Source organism: Papaver somniferum, chromosome 6, assembly GCF_003573695.1.
Source record: "Papaver somniferum cultivar HN1 chromosome 6, ASM357369v1, whole genome shotgun sequence".
Classification (NCBI taxonomy): Eukaryota; Viridiplantae; Streptophyta; class Magnoliopsida; order Ranunculales; family Papaveraceae; genus Papaver; species Papaver somniferum.
The window spans coordinates 73,754,533-73,769,041 of NC_039363.1; the positions used below are offsets into that span (position 1 = coordinate 73,754,533).

The window sequence follows — 14,509 nt, forward strand, 5'->3', positions numbered from 1 at the left end:
AAACTCGCCAAACGTGCATGCCAGGCGCACATACCAATCGGCATGCCTAACTCGCCAAACGCGCATGCCAGACGCACATGCCAAGCAGCATGCCAAACTCGCCAAACGCGCATGCCAGGCGCACATGCCAATCGGCATGCCTAACTCGCCAAATGAGCATGCCAAACTCGCCAAATGCGCATGCCAAGCGCACATGCCATATATACTAATTAGGGTTTCGGCACGCTAAACCCTAATTTAGACAAAGTTGTCAGGCGCCGACAGAAGGTAGCCATAATCAACGGCTATCCTTTCTCATCAGATGCAATCTCAGCCACCCAAGTTCGCCACCAAGCTGATAGACTTGTGGAAAATTTTATGCGACCAGCCGCCTAATTCCAGCGGCCATGGCTACGCCAGGAACCACTTGCACGATCCATTCCTTCCATGTCGCAATGCCGCTGGCATGCCCTAAAAAGGACATTGCGCCATTATTAGGCGCCAACTGAAGGTAGCCATAATCGACGGCTACCCTTCCTTCTGAGTTGCAATCTCAGCCATCCAAGTTTGCCACCAAACTGATAGACTTGTGGAAACTTTTAGGCGACCGGCCGCCTAAATCCAGTGGCCATGGCTACGTCAGGCGCCACTTGCACCACCGTGCCACTGGCATGCACGAGCCATTCCGCAATGCCACTGGAGTACACCAAAACACCACTGCGCCATTTTCAGGCGCCAACACAAGGTAGCCACAATCAACGGCTACCCTTATTCATAAGATGCGATCTCGGCCATTGAAGTTCGCCATCGAGCCGGCAAGCTCGTGGCAAGTTTTAGGTGACCTTCCCAGACGAGCCTAATAGCATCACATGCTATTTACCTGCGGCAAGCCTCTCAATTTTAACTTGATACACGTAGCAAAGTGATACATGTTTTCCACGAAAACACTCAAGACATCAAAACATGTCACAAACTTGGGGATAGTCATCAGGGTCTTGGTCTGGCGGTTTAAAGCATGCGACGTGTAATACGCCCGTTACAGGAAAGTGTCATATAGCGTGGAGTTTTGTAATGGAAAGAAGTAATGGTGTAAACGTATCCTTCATTATGGAATACGTATCCTTCATTATGAAAACATAAATTACAGGCGTTACTCGTTACTCCCTTCTTCCACTACTCAGTCGTTTCCACTTCCTACGAGACCAGGGTATGTTTTGTTGCGACTTGTATAAATAGGTCTCACCCATTTCCACCAAACAACAAGTTTTGGTCAGGAGAACAATACAACATCCAGAAATCATCTGATAGATTTTCATTCATCTAGCCAGTTCAACTTTCTGATACAAGTCTCGAAACACCCACACTTCTGGAATCAACTATTCTGGTCTTAACACTTTCTTCGCTTCCCTCCCTAAGACCAACCCTTCTCCTTCACTTTGTGACCGAAGCAATCCTGGAACGGCCATTTCTTGGTTTAGTCCAAGATTGTACAAATTGATCTCTCGAATCAAAAGTACTCCCGTGTAGTACATTGTTTAGGGTTTAGACTAGTTTGTCTTCCACATACACGAAATTACCAAAATCAGCAGAAACGGTTTTCACCCATAAACAATAGCATAGAAAGCATTCAAAGAAACTTGTATTAATTGAATGTAGGCAAGGTGCCGAAATTTACAGAATACCTGGGATTGTTGCTACATGCACCATTCTGGGTAAATTTCATAAGAAAATATTGAGTTGCTCAATAAACGTGCCAGTGAAGAGGTTGACACTCATGGCTCCGTTTCCTTGCAGAGTGACGTCACATCAGATGCAAGTTTTTATAATTTTAACCCTAAGCTAAAAACCATCATCAATTTAAGTCCCTTGCTTAGCTCGGAACAGTGACATTGTTGTGGGGTAAGCATAAGATGGTGACAGACAAGGATAAAATCGAAACAATAAGTTATGAAGAGATTGTCAGGAAGATTTGGATAACCTTTGTCAGGAGGCATAAAGAATCTGTGATCCTTTCATTGGCGGCTTTGCATAAATTCTTCTTGGCCATGAGATGTCGGCATAGCGCTGCAACTTTGACTACTGATCGACGGTGATGGCACTACGATTTGGTACGTAGAACAGGCGCTGTCTAACTAGGTCACGGAACGTGCGGAGGTGACACTTGGCTTGGAATGGTGGAGATGGCGCTTGGCTTCAGTCCGTGAAATGATGGAAACTGGCTTCAGTTCGCGAAATGGTGGAAAATGGACTTGGAACTTTGGCTACCAAATAGTGAGGATGGAGCCGGCTAGGTCACATGATGGATGGAGAAAACACGGCTTTGATCACTGAGTGCTGGAGTCATGGCGTTGATTGCTAGGTTGTGGAGCGGGAAGATGGTTGATTGGATTGAACGTGGACCGTTGGCGTTGTGGAGTGTTGGCTTGGACGCGGATTATTGGATCCAGTTCAGACGCGTACTGTTGGCGTTGGCTTGGCCTTGTAGTTTTGGTCTTGGCGATTCAACTTCTTCCATGAACCGCTGATGCTGACGTTGCTAACTTAGTCATGAAACGGTAATGATAATGTTGTTGGCTGGCCCAAACACAGAATAGCGAAGAGGGCGCCAGTGGCTTTGGTTCGTGAAATAGTGGAAGGTGTTGCAACCCTGGAAGAGATGGCGCTTCAATCTTGGCTGTGCGGAGATGGCGCTGCTGACCTAGGAATGGCGCTGCTTTCTCGGAATGGTGGATGGCGCTGCTAGCTTGGAATAGTGGAAACTGGCTTCAGTCTGTGGAATGGTGGAAACTGGCTTCAGTTCGCGGACTGGATTTCAGTCCGTGTGAATGGTGGAAATTAACTTCAGTCCATGGAATGGTGGTAACTAACTTCCGTCCATGTAATGGTGAAAATATGGCGCTGGAACTTTGGCTACCAACGGTAATGATGGCACTGGAATTTTGGTTAGCAAATGGTGATGATTGCGCTGATGGCTTCAGTCCATGGAACGGTATAAATAAAACTTGGAAGGTTTGCTGGCTGGATCACGGAATGATGGAGCGATGGAGAGTTGGCTTGACCACGAAGTGCTGGAGCGACGGAGAGTTGGCTTGACCACGGAGTGCTGGAGCCATGGAGAGTTGGCCTGACCACGGAGTGTTGGAGCCTTGGAGCGGAGATATTGGCACACATCTTGTTCGGCTATGGATCATGAGTGTGATACGCCCAGTCATCTATTCCCGTTCATGGAGAAAGGAGGAATCCTTCTTCTGTTTAAACTCTAGAAACTCCGTTCGTATGAAAAGGGGTATCGACCCTCTTCTGTTTTTGTTGCTCGTTCGGCTTCGTGCTTTTATCTGCAGTGTCCGGCTCCTCTTCGTCATTTTTTAGCGGCGGTAGAGCGAGCATTAACAGCAACAAATCAATCTCCGGTAGTTGTAATCAGCAACAAGGCGAGCCAGGAGAACTCAAGGTAGGTGATCTGTTCCATTTTACGTATGTAGCCACTCAACAATACCATCGATCTTATCCAGAAATGTGTAATAAGGTTCCGACTCTAGAAGAATGAGTATTTGACCTCTCCAGTAGATTTCAAAATTTACCAAACTCCATTGCACTCTTGGGATGGATGGATGAAATATGTGCTCGGCAATGATCATGTCAGGGCTAATCTTGGAGATTGTGGTTGCGTTGTTGGTCCATCCTTGACCTTAGGTTATCTGGTTCATGGACTTTCTGATTGCGATGATGATATGTTGTGGATGCTTGTATGGTCGAAATCTTCCGGATCCATTGGGTGAAATAGATGAGTTGAGAGACGTTCCGTTGCCGATGTGTTGCTATCAAGTCTTCAAGGACTTCATTCCAAGCGACATCCTTTGAACCATCCGATGGCGTGGCCGGATATGTGAATGTATCTATGTGGCTTGCTTTTGGAGTCTTTGATGGTTTTCAGGACGAACTGCAATGAACAGTATCCAGTCGCACTTCTCTTTAGTTTCTGAAGTTGTTTTCTCCGAGAAGGCTTGGGATCCTCCGCGGCCTCGTAAAGTATTCCAGGCGCCTTCTAGATAGAGGGATGATGATATTTTTACACTACACCCTTGAAGAGTAGATGACCTTGTCGTGGTTTTGACTTTTGGGTTGACCGTGTCTCTTGAGCTTTGATAATGAAGGGGATTCCGTGTAGAGCCTCAGTCCCCAAGTTTGGTTTACACGTTTCTATCTTGTATGGTCAGTGAGTTGACCATGATAAAGATAACATCTGGCATCCGTACTGGCGACTCTATTACTTCTTCCATGTGAAACTAAAATATGGAGAAATATGGATTACCTTTGTAGTGGTTGTTGCTATGGTAAAGCTCTGGATGGTATCGACAAACGAGCAGCAACAGTTCTTGGCAGTAGATGTGATCCGAAGATACTACATTTTCGTGAAAACAAAATAGGTCGGCAGGAATTGCATGGGAGTCCATGGAAGCAAAGGGATTGGCTGGATGCGTAAGCGAGTAAACTGTCCACGATCACGAGCTTTGGAGAGATGGGCCAAAAAGTGGCCACAACTACGAACCTTGGCTGGTTGTGATCACGATTCTTGACATGGAAGAGTGGCGACTTCTGGGGAGAATGTTGAAGCGAGTTCTGGAGCGAAACGTTGAAGCGGGGCGGCTTCTGGCTCTGGAAGCGGAGCGGCTTCTTGAGAGAATGTTGAAACTGATTCTGGAGCGAAACATTGAAGCGGAGCGGCTTCTGGCTATGGAAGCGGAGCGGCTTCTTAAGAGAATGTCAAAGCGGCTTACTGATGTGATTTGTAGATAGTGGTAGAAGTGGTTTGATTCTCAGACTTGTGAAGGATATTAATTAGACTTAAATTCTAATATTAAAATAAAAAAAAACTCACTAAAATTTTTAGCAAATACAATCGAAGATGATATCAATATTAAAAGAAACACTGAGGCTAAGATTCCACTATTTTCCAAGTTCAAAGTGATTAAACCAATACTTATATTTATGCAATTTTCTCGTTTAATTTGATTCTAAAATATTGCAACAAGTAGATTTTCAAAAGTAATAATTGTAAATACCAAGTATGAAGCATCAAAAGTCTTAAAACTAAGTATACTCCATCAAAATAAATCACAATCACTCAAATCAAAATCATATTCAATAATAGTTCAAGGCAAATAATCATATAATTGTGGCAAATAAAAAGATAAAATAGAATATACCATTTTTTGTTGGAAAAATAGCTTCCTCTATCGCCTCAGCAATGGGGTTTAGCTCCTCATATTAATCATGATCTCAAAATATGTGTTTGTTGCTCAAAAGATGATTAAAAGAGTGAAAAGTAATAACACAGACTGTTTGCAACAGTGTATTGGTGTTGCAAAACAGATGTTACAATGGAACTGTTACAGAAAGCTGTTGTAAATATTGTTGCTTTGTCGCTGATTTTAAGACCCTAGAATACGACTGTCCTGCACAGTTTAATGTTCTTCAGCTGTTAAACAACGACATTGTTCTGCGATTGTTTCTTGTGCGTCAATGTTCTTCGCGTTCTTCCTCTTCAGCAGCAGCAGCAGCAGAAAGAGAGTTTGATAAAGCTCTGATTTCTTCTTCTTTGGCTCTCCTTAGGTCCCCAAACTCTCGACACCTCTTCTATATGACCCAAGACATCTATTTATATCAAAAATACCGATTAAATCTCTCCCAAATCTTCCAAAATCTCTTTCCTTATCTTCACGGCCAAGATGCGGCAATTTCTTGTTTTAGAATTTCTACGCGTTTCTGGGCTTTCCTTTTTATTCTAAACTCTTCCTTAGATAGATACAAATCTTTGGGAAGGTTTACAGCACTTTAATCTCTCTAAAATTCCCTAAAACAGGTCACACACGTGACTTTCCATATTTTCTGTTGTGAGAAAAAATCCGTCGATTGAGCCCAGTATAATCGATTTAAACACCCATATCAGATTCCTAGACCCATAAGGAGTCTATCCTATGAAAATCATAGGTTTAATCGACCTCAAACTCCTCCAAATCACGATTGCCAAAACTGTTCTTCATTGCACCTATTTTCCCGTCAAAACCTGGTTTTTGAAATGTTGAAGATGGTTGCCCCTTATCCAGGGTAGGGGTGCGATTAGCAACTGCCTGGAAATGGGATGCCCCTTAGTAATTAGGTTACCCCTTATCCAAAGTGAGAGTCCGAATAGAAAATGTCCTCCGGGTGCTTTCCGACAACTTTTCGAGCCAATTTTTTCCAAAAATGTTTATTGGCCAAAAATACCTACAAATAAATAAAACACCATAATAAGTACAAAAATGAGCCCTAACAATATATAGAATCGAGACAAATCGGACACAAAAATGTGTCTATCAAATACCCCCAAACCTATTATTTTCTAGTCCTCGAGCAAAAATAAAATAGAAATAAAATCCTAACTCACTGTCGCAGGCATCGTCGATTGCATTTAGCGTATGCAATAATCCTTTAAACCCCTAGGTGTCCCTAGTAGCGGAGTGTTGTCTCCGGAGGGCTTACCAGAGGTATACCCACAAAACCTTTATACTCCAGACCCTAGCTATCTACACAGAACCTTAGAAGGTACTAAAAAATCTCCTTGGTTGGCATGCTTATTGACTACAGGAGGAAGTACCCAGATGCGAAATTCCAATTGTTGTACACGAGTTTGCACTCAAGCATACTAAAATTCATATGAAGTGACAGAGCTCTACTCAGATAGTGGCACTATGGACATCAATATCCGGAGTCAAAACTAATCACATGGATAGATCAAGAAGATGGTTATAGAAAAACATAGATGGTTTTGATGTTTACTAGGTGAACGGTGTTTCTCATATCTGTCTGAAGGCCTCCGCCAAAATGAACCTATCCTAATGGACTGAGATACCGGTCTGACTAATATCAACACACTAGCATATACAAGGGTACCAGTGGTCGATAATCCTAACTCTAGGTCAACACAACTGGCATATACAAGGGTTCCAATGGTCGACTTTATTGAATTTATTCCAGTTGGTCTGATGGTCTGGTCTCTTTTTTTTTTTTCTTTTTTTTTTTCTTTTGTATCTTAATCACTCTAATTCACCCTAGCATTGGTAAAAACTTGAATCGTGAGCCTCACCTAATCACTTAGAGAAACATAGTTTAAAAACAAAACAAAATAAAAACAGAAGTGAAAAGGACTCAACGAGATATGGTGAAACTATCATGTTATTTATAACACCTGAGCTCTGTGCTTTTATGAATAGACTCTTTTAGATGTTGCCATCTAGTCAGATTGGTTCCTCAACTCCTACAACCGAAATTCTTCCATCCACTTAGATTGGTTAGTGCCATCCTTAATAGGGATAAATTTCTAGGCTCTGGAGTTTATTTATTGCACGAAAAAGTAACAAAAAGTTCTACCCTACCCCCAAACTTAAATCTAACATTTTCCTCAATGTTTCTAATTAAAGAACAGTACCAAAAATATAAGTAACATGAGGAAATAGTAAAGAGAGAAGTCGGAAAGATAGTACCTGGGTGAAGTGTAACCAAAATCATACAAAAATATTATACAACATACAAAATCGCCTCGATGGTCAATCAAGGTAAACAGGGTCCTCCAGAGGGACCTCCTCAACATCACCTGTAGGAAAAGTCTCTAAAAAGGGCTTCAATCGCTGACCTTTAACCTTCGAAGAACTACTACCATCTGGTGTCTCAATCTCAACAGCGCCATGAGGAAAAATAGAACGGACCACAAAAGGACCGGTCCACCGAGAGCGCAACTTCCCGGGGAATAGATGCAAACGAGTGTCATACAGAAGAACTTTTTGACCTGGAGAAAATGACTTTCGTAAAATATTCCCATCATGCACAAGTTTCATTTTGTTCTTATACTACTTTGCACAATCGTATGCATCTTTACGAATCTCGTCCAACTCATTGAGATGGAGCTTTCTTTGAGCTCCTGCCTTGTCAAGTGAAAAGTTTAAGTTCTTAATAGCCCAATAGGCTCGATGCTCTAACTCAACGGGCAGGTGACATGCCTTGCCAAACACTAAACGATAAGGTGACATTCCAATGGGTGTCTTAAACGCAGTACGGTAAGCCCATAAGGTATCAGTAAGCCTCGACGACCAGTCTTTCCTATTTGGATTAACTGTTTTCTCTAGAATACGTTTAATTTCCCTATTGGAAACCTCTACCTGACCACTAGTCTGAGGGTGATATGGGGTTGCTACTTTATGGGTAATACCATATTATTTCACTAAAAGAGCAAACGGTCTATTACAAAAGTGTGAACCTCCATCACTAATTATAGCTCGCGGCGTACCAAAACGTGTAAGTATATTCTCTTTCAAAAACTGGACTACGACCCTATGGTCATTCGTTTTACACGGAACCGCCTCAACCCACTTAGACACATAGTCTACAGCGACAAGTATGTAAAGATAACCAAACGAAATAGGAAATGGACCCATAAAATCAATGCCCCACACATCAAAGACCTCAATCACTAAAATAGGGTTCAAAGGCATCATATTTCTACGGGAAATGGTTCCTAACTTCTGGCAACGCTCACAAGAAACACAATGACTATGGGAATCTTTAAACAACGAAGGCCAGTAAAATCCACACTGCAAAATCTTAGCAGCAGTCTTCTTAGCACTAAAATGACCCCCACATGCATGTTCATGACAAAAGGAGATAATACTAGACTGGTCACTCTCAGATACACATCTCCTAATAATCTGGTCCGGACAATACTTAAACAGATAAGGATCGTCCCAAAAGAAATGCTTAACCTCGGCTAAAAACCTAGAACGATCTTGCTTACCCCAATGTTGAGGGGTTCGACCAGTAACAAGATAATTCACTATATTTGCATACCAAGGTGATTGGGAAACAGAGAACAATTGTTCATCAGGAAAGCTATCCCTTATAGGAAGGGAATCACTAGGGGAACTAACAACTAGCCTAGACAAGTGTCTGCTACTACATTTTCTGCACCCTTTTTGTCTCTAATGTCTGGGGAAAATTCCTGTAACAATAGGATCCATCTAATCAATCTAGGTTTGGTATCCTTCTTAGATAAAAGGTATTTCAAAGCAGCATGATCTGTATAGATTATGATCTTAGAACCTAATAGGTAGGACCTAAACTTATCCAAGGCAAACACGATGGCTAAAAGTTCCTTCTCGGTAGTTGTGTAGTTCATTTGGGCATCATTCAGAGTTTTGCTAGCATAATAAATCACATGAAGTAATTTGTTTTCTCGTTGTCCTAAAACGACGCCTATAGCATAATCTGAAGAATCACACATAATCTCAAAGGGTAGGTTCCAGTTAGGTGCCTGGACTATCGGGGCAGTAGTGAGTAAAGTTTTAAGCTTCTCAAAAGCCTCTAAACAAGCATCATCAAAGACAAACTTAACATCTTTTGCAAGCAAATTGCAAAGAGGTCTAGAAATCAAGCTAAAATCCTTAATGAATCGACGGTAAAAACCTGCATGCCCTAGGAATGACCTAATATCTTTTACGGTTTTTGGGACCTGTAAAGTCTTAATAAGGTCAACTTTGGCTTTGTCTACCTCTATACCCTTTGAAGATACGATGTGCCCTAACACAATTCCTGATTTAACCATGAAATGGCATTTTTCCCAATTAAGCACTAAATTTTTTTCCTTACACCTAGTCAACACTAATGTCAAATGATGCAAGCACTCATCGAAAGATGAACCAAACACTGAAAAATCATCCATAAAGACCTCTAAGAACCGTTCTACCATATCAGAAAATATGCTCATCATACAACGCTGAAAAGTTGCAGGGGCATTACATAGCCCGAAAGGCATGCGTCTATACGCAAAGGTACCAAAGGGACAGGTAAAAGTGGTTTTCTCTTGGTCTTCTGGGGAATAACGATCTGATTATAACCGGAGTAGCCATCTAAGAAGCAATAGTGACTATGTCCAGCTAATCGCTCTAGCATTTGGTCGATAAAAGGAAGGGGAAAGTGATCCTTCCTTGTGACCTTGTTCAATTTCCTATAGTCAATACACACACGCCATCCCGTGGTCACTCGGGTTGGGATTAATTCATTATTATCATTCTGGACTACAGTGATACCTGATTTCTTGGGGACAACCTGAACAGGGCTGACCCACTTACTGTCTGAAATTGGGTAAATAATACCCGCATCTAACAACTTAAGCACCTCTTTTCGAACTACCTCTTTCATGTTAGGGTTCAGTCGACGTTGCATCTCCCTAGAAGGTTTGGAGTCTTCCTCTAAATGATGCATACACACAGTAGGACTTATACCCTTAATGTCTGCTATAGTCCACCCTAAAGCTTCCTTATTGTCTTGAAGTACATTTACTAGCCTACTTTCCTGATCACTATCCAAATTGGAAGCTACAATCACAGGTAAAGTCTCAGATGGGCCTAAAAACACATACTTTAGAGTATCGGGTAGTGGTTTAAGGTCCAACTTTGGGGGCTCTTCTAAAGAAGGAATTAGGGTAGTCTCAGAAACTGGTAACGGTTCGAACCTAGCTTTCCATCTATCAGTGTCTAACACAGGGGTAGAATCTAATAGAGCATTCACCTGTTCAATAGTGCTATCGTCGTCAAAATCTAAACCAAAATGGGATAGACAACTTTCTAATGGGTCTTCAGACAAGATGTTTGGTAATGACTCCTGAACTAAGGCTTCTATCATGTTCACCTCCTCAACACATGTGTCATCTAGCTCATGAGGTTGCTTACTGACATTAAAAATGTTCATCTCCATAGTCATATTACCAAAAGATAAACTCATCACACCATTTCGACAGTTAATGATCGCATTAGACGTAGCTAAAAATGGGCGACCTAAAATCACAGGTATCTGGTTCTCTGGGTCAGGGACAGGTTGGGTATCTAGGACCACGAAATCCACTGGATAAATAAACTTGTCGACCTCAATAAGAAATCCTCGATAACACCTCGAGGGATTTTAACAGACCTATCAGCTAACTGCAGTGTCATCTGAGTAGGTTTCATTTCACCAAGTCCTAGCTGTAAGTATACATGGAATGGCAGTAAGTTCACACTGGCTCCTAAGTCAAGTAAAGCTTTTTCTACCCGGAAGTTACCTATTGTGCAAGCAATGGTAGGAGAACCTGGGTCTTTGTACTTTGGAGTTGTGGTGTTCTGAATGATTGAACTTACGTGACTAGCTAAAAAGGCTTTCTTATGGACGCTAAGTTTTCGCTTTCGCGTCACATATCCTTAAGGAACTTGGCATAAGCAGGAATTTGCCTAATTGCATCTAATAAGGGAAGGTTTATGGTAACTTGCTTAAAAACCTCCACTATGTCATTAAAGTTCGATTCCTTCTTTGTTGGTACTAATAGCTGAGGAAATGGGGCTCTAGGCCTAAAATCAGACCTTTCAGGAACCGAATTCACATCATCAGAAACTTTATCAGTCTCTTCAGCTACTGGTCCTGAGAGGTGAGATCCTGAGGGGTGAACTACAGTATGTTCACTATCGGGCATGGTTACCTTATTGTCTACAACTCTACCACTTCTAAGGGTTCTAACAACATTCAATTGATTCGATGGTTTTGCACCTAATTCATGAACTCCTCTAGGGTTGGGTTGTGTTTGACTAGGAAACTTACCTTTTTCTCTCAAAGAATCACTTATCAGACCAACCTGGGTTTTTAACTCGGAAATAGCCTGACTATTTTCTTGTCCTATCCTGTTACTAGCTTGTAGACTCTGTTCTACGGATAACTGGAATTTTGCAGTTTGCTGAGTTAACAAGGCGAGAGATTCCTCTAAACTTAGGATTTTCTTATCTGACTGATTCTGAAACTGAGCTAGTCCTGAAGGATTCTTAGTATAGCCAAAACCTGGGGGAGCATTAGAATTACTAAACTGACCTTGACTTTGGCCCTTAGACCACGAAAGGTTCGGATGGTTTCTCCAACCAGGATTATAGGTTTCTGAATATGGGTCAATCTTTTGACGGTTATCAAATCTAGTGTTATTATAAAGAGCATTGGCCTGCTCTTCAATATTCTGGCCTTCCCAAAAAGGCTCCACTCTACCACTAGTCTGGCCCACTTCTAAGGCTTCTAACCTTTTTGCTATAGCAGCAATTTTGGCATCTGATTCATAGCCTCCTTCTACCCTATTAACGTTTCCTCTACTTAAAAGAATTGTTTTCTGGGGTGCCCTACTATTTTCCCATTGCTGGGTTTTTTCGGCGATTTCATTAAAAAATTCCATCGCCGCATCAACAGTTTGGTTTTCAAATCCACCAGTGCATAGAGACTCAACCATGGTCGTTGTGGAATAATCTAAACCCTCATAAAGGATCTGAACTAGCCTAACCTTTTCTAAACCATGATGAGGACACTGGGATAATAAATCATTGAACCTTTCCAAATACCTATATAAAGATTCTCCCTCTTGTTGTGAAAATGTGCATATTTGCGTCCTAATAGACGATGTTTTGTGCCTAGGGAAAAACTTATTGAAAAAGGCAGATGTAAGTTGTTCATATGTCTCAATTGACTCGGAGTCCAAACTATACAGCCACGACTTGGCCTTATCTTTCAGGGAAAATGGGAATAACCTAAGTTTCAAAGCATCATCATCTAAGCCTCTAATTCTTAGAGTACTACAAATTTCCTCAAAATCCCTAACATGGTAATAAGGGTTTTCATTTTCTTTCCCTAAAAAGATTGGGAGCATCTGTAAGGTCCCAGGTTTCAGTTCATAGGGTGCCTCCGTTTCAGCTAACTTAATACACGAAGGACGGGTAGTCCTAGTTGGATTCAACAAAGCTTTCAAAGTTGCCATTTCTGGCGCTATCGGAGCAACAAGGATTCTCTCCTCAGTCAAAGAACGTTCAAAAACAGACTCTTCAAAAGCCGGACTTTCTAGATTAAGGTAATCGAGACGCTTCGAACTACTAGGTTTCTCTTTAACAAATCTACCTAGTGCGTCTCTTTTACGTTCAGGCATACAATAGAATTTTCTAAATTGGAAGGGTAAGCAAACACAGATCAAGGCCGACTCAACCAAATCAAACCTATTGATTTCTAGCAAACAAAAAGCATGATGGCTCCACTTAGATTGTTTCTAGACCAGCTTCTAATCCTTCGAACGGGAATTCGTTACAATTTAAGCAAACCCCTCTGGAATCAATCCGAGTTAACGTAAGTTGAATAGAGGCGAGGGAAGCTCGGTGGAGCTTTGATACCCAAGGCCTCACCGGTATTACAAGGCGGCGCAGTCACGCATTCAACTTACAGAAACCGTCAAGAACTTCGAAGTATGCTTAAAAGAGTAACCAATATTTTTCGAATGACTTTCCTGTTAAGCTCGTTACCCTATCGGTCTCGTTCTAGTCAAAATTTTAGGCTTAGGTTCGCGTAGGTTACGTGTTCCTAAAGCGGGCAAGAAGAGAACGGTGATGAAATCCGAACCCTTATCTTGTATGGCCAGGCCTTGCCCTTTACTAGAAAAATAAATGTCCGTATTCAGTCCTCAACATATATGCATACGAAGGAGTCCAGTAACTCGCTGACAGGGGATTCGCGAGTGTTTAGAATCTTACCTCCCGTTCCAGACGGGGGATGAATCGGTTGTAGTCGACTCGGGCCACTGACTCCGATGTCTAGTGTACGAACCCAAGGTGCAGAGACAATATCGTAATTGTCCTCCTTCTCTGCAAACAGTTTATATTTAAAGTACCCTTCCGTAGGGTAATAAAAAAAATAATGTCCCAAAGTCCAAGTCCAAAGTCCAAAAAAATAAAGAAAAATTACAAAAATAATAAACCCTAATACATTTTTTTTTTAAATAAAATAAACAAACCCTAAACTAAAATTGTCTAAAATAAAATTGTCTTCTTTTCTGTTCTTTTTGCTTTAATCTTTAGCTCCAAGTCTTTATGAAATCACCAAACTCCTTGGCTCAATTTTCTTTATGATCCAGAACCTGTAGACACAAGATAAATACCCAAAAACATAAAAAAGGACAAAAATAATAAAATAAAAAAATAAATCTAAAACCCTAAAAACAAGTCCGCGTCGGCGGCGCCAAAAATTGATGTGATTTGTAGATAGTGGTAAAAGTGGTTCGATTCTCAGACTTGTGAAGGATATTAATTAGACTTAAATTCTAATATTAAAATAAAAACTCACTAAAAATTATAGCAAACTCAATCAAAGATGATATCAATACTAAAAGAAACACTGAGGCTAAGATTCCACTATTTTCCAAGTTCAAAGTGATTAAACCAATACTTATATTTATGCAATTTTCTTGTTTAATTTGATTCTAAAATATTGCAACAAGTAGATTTTCAAAAGTAATAATTGTAAATACCAAGTATGAAGCATCAAAAGTCTTAAAACTAAGCATACTCCATCAAAACAAATCACAATCACTCAAATCAAAATCATATTCAATAATAGTTCAAGGCAAATAATCATATAATTATGGCAAATAAAAAGATAAAATAGAATATACCACTTT

At 41.1% G+C, this 14,509-nt stretch overlaps 1 pseudogene; it reads left to right on the plus strand.

Annotated features, from left to right (window-relative positions):
- The first annotated feature begins 12,362 nt into the window (after positions 1–12,362).
- LOC113292112 lies at positions 12,363–12,462 on the plus strand (annotated as a pseudogene).
- Positions 12,463–14,509: the final 2,047 nt, after the last annotated feature.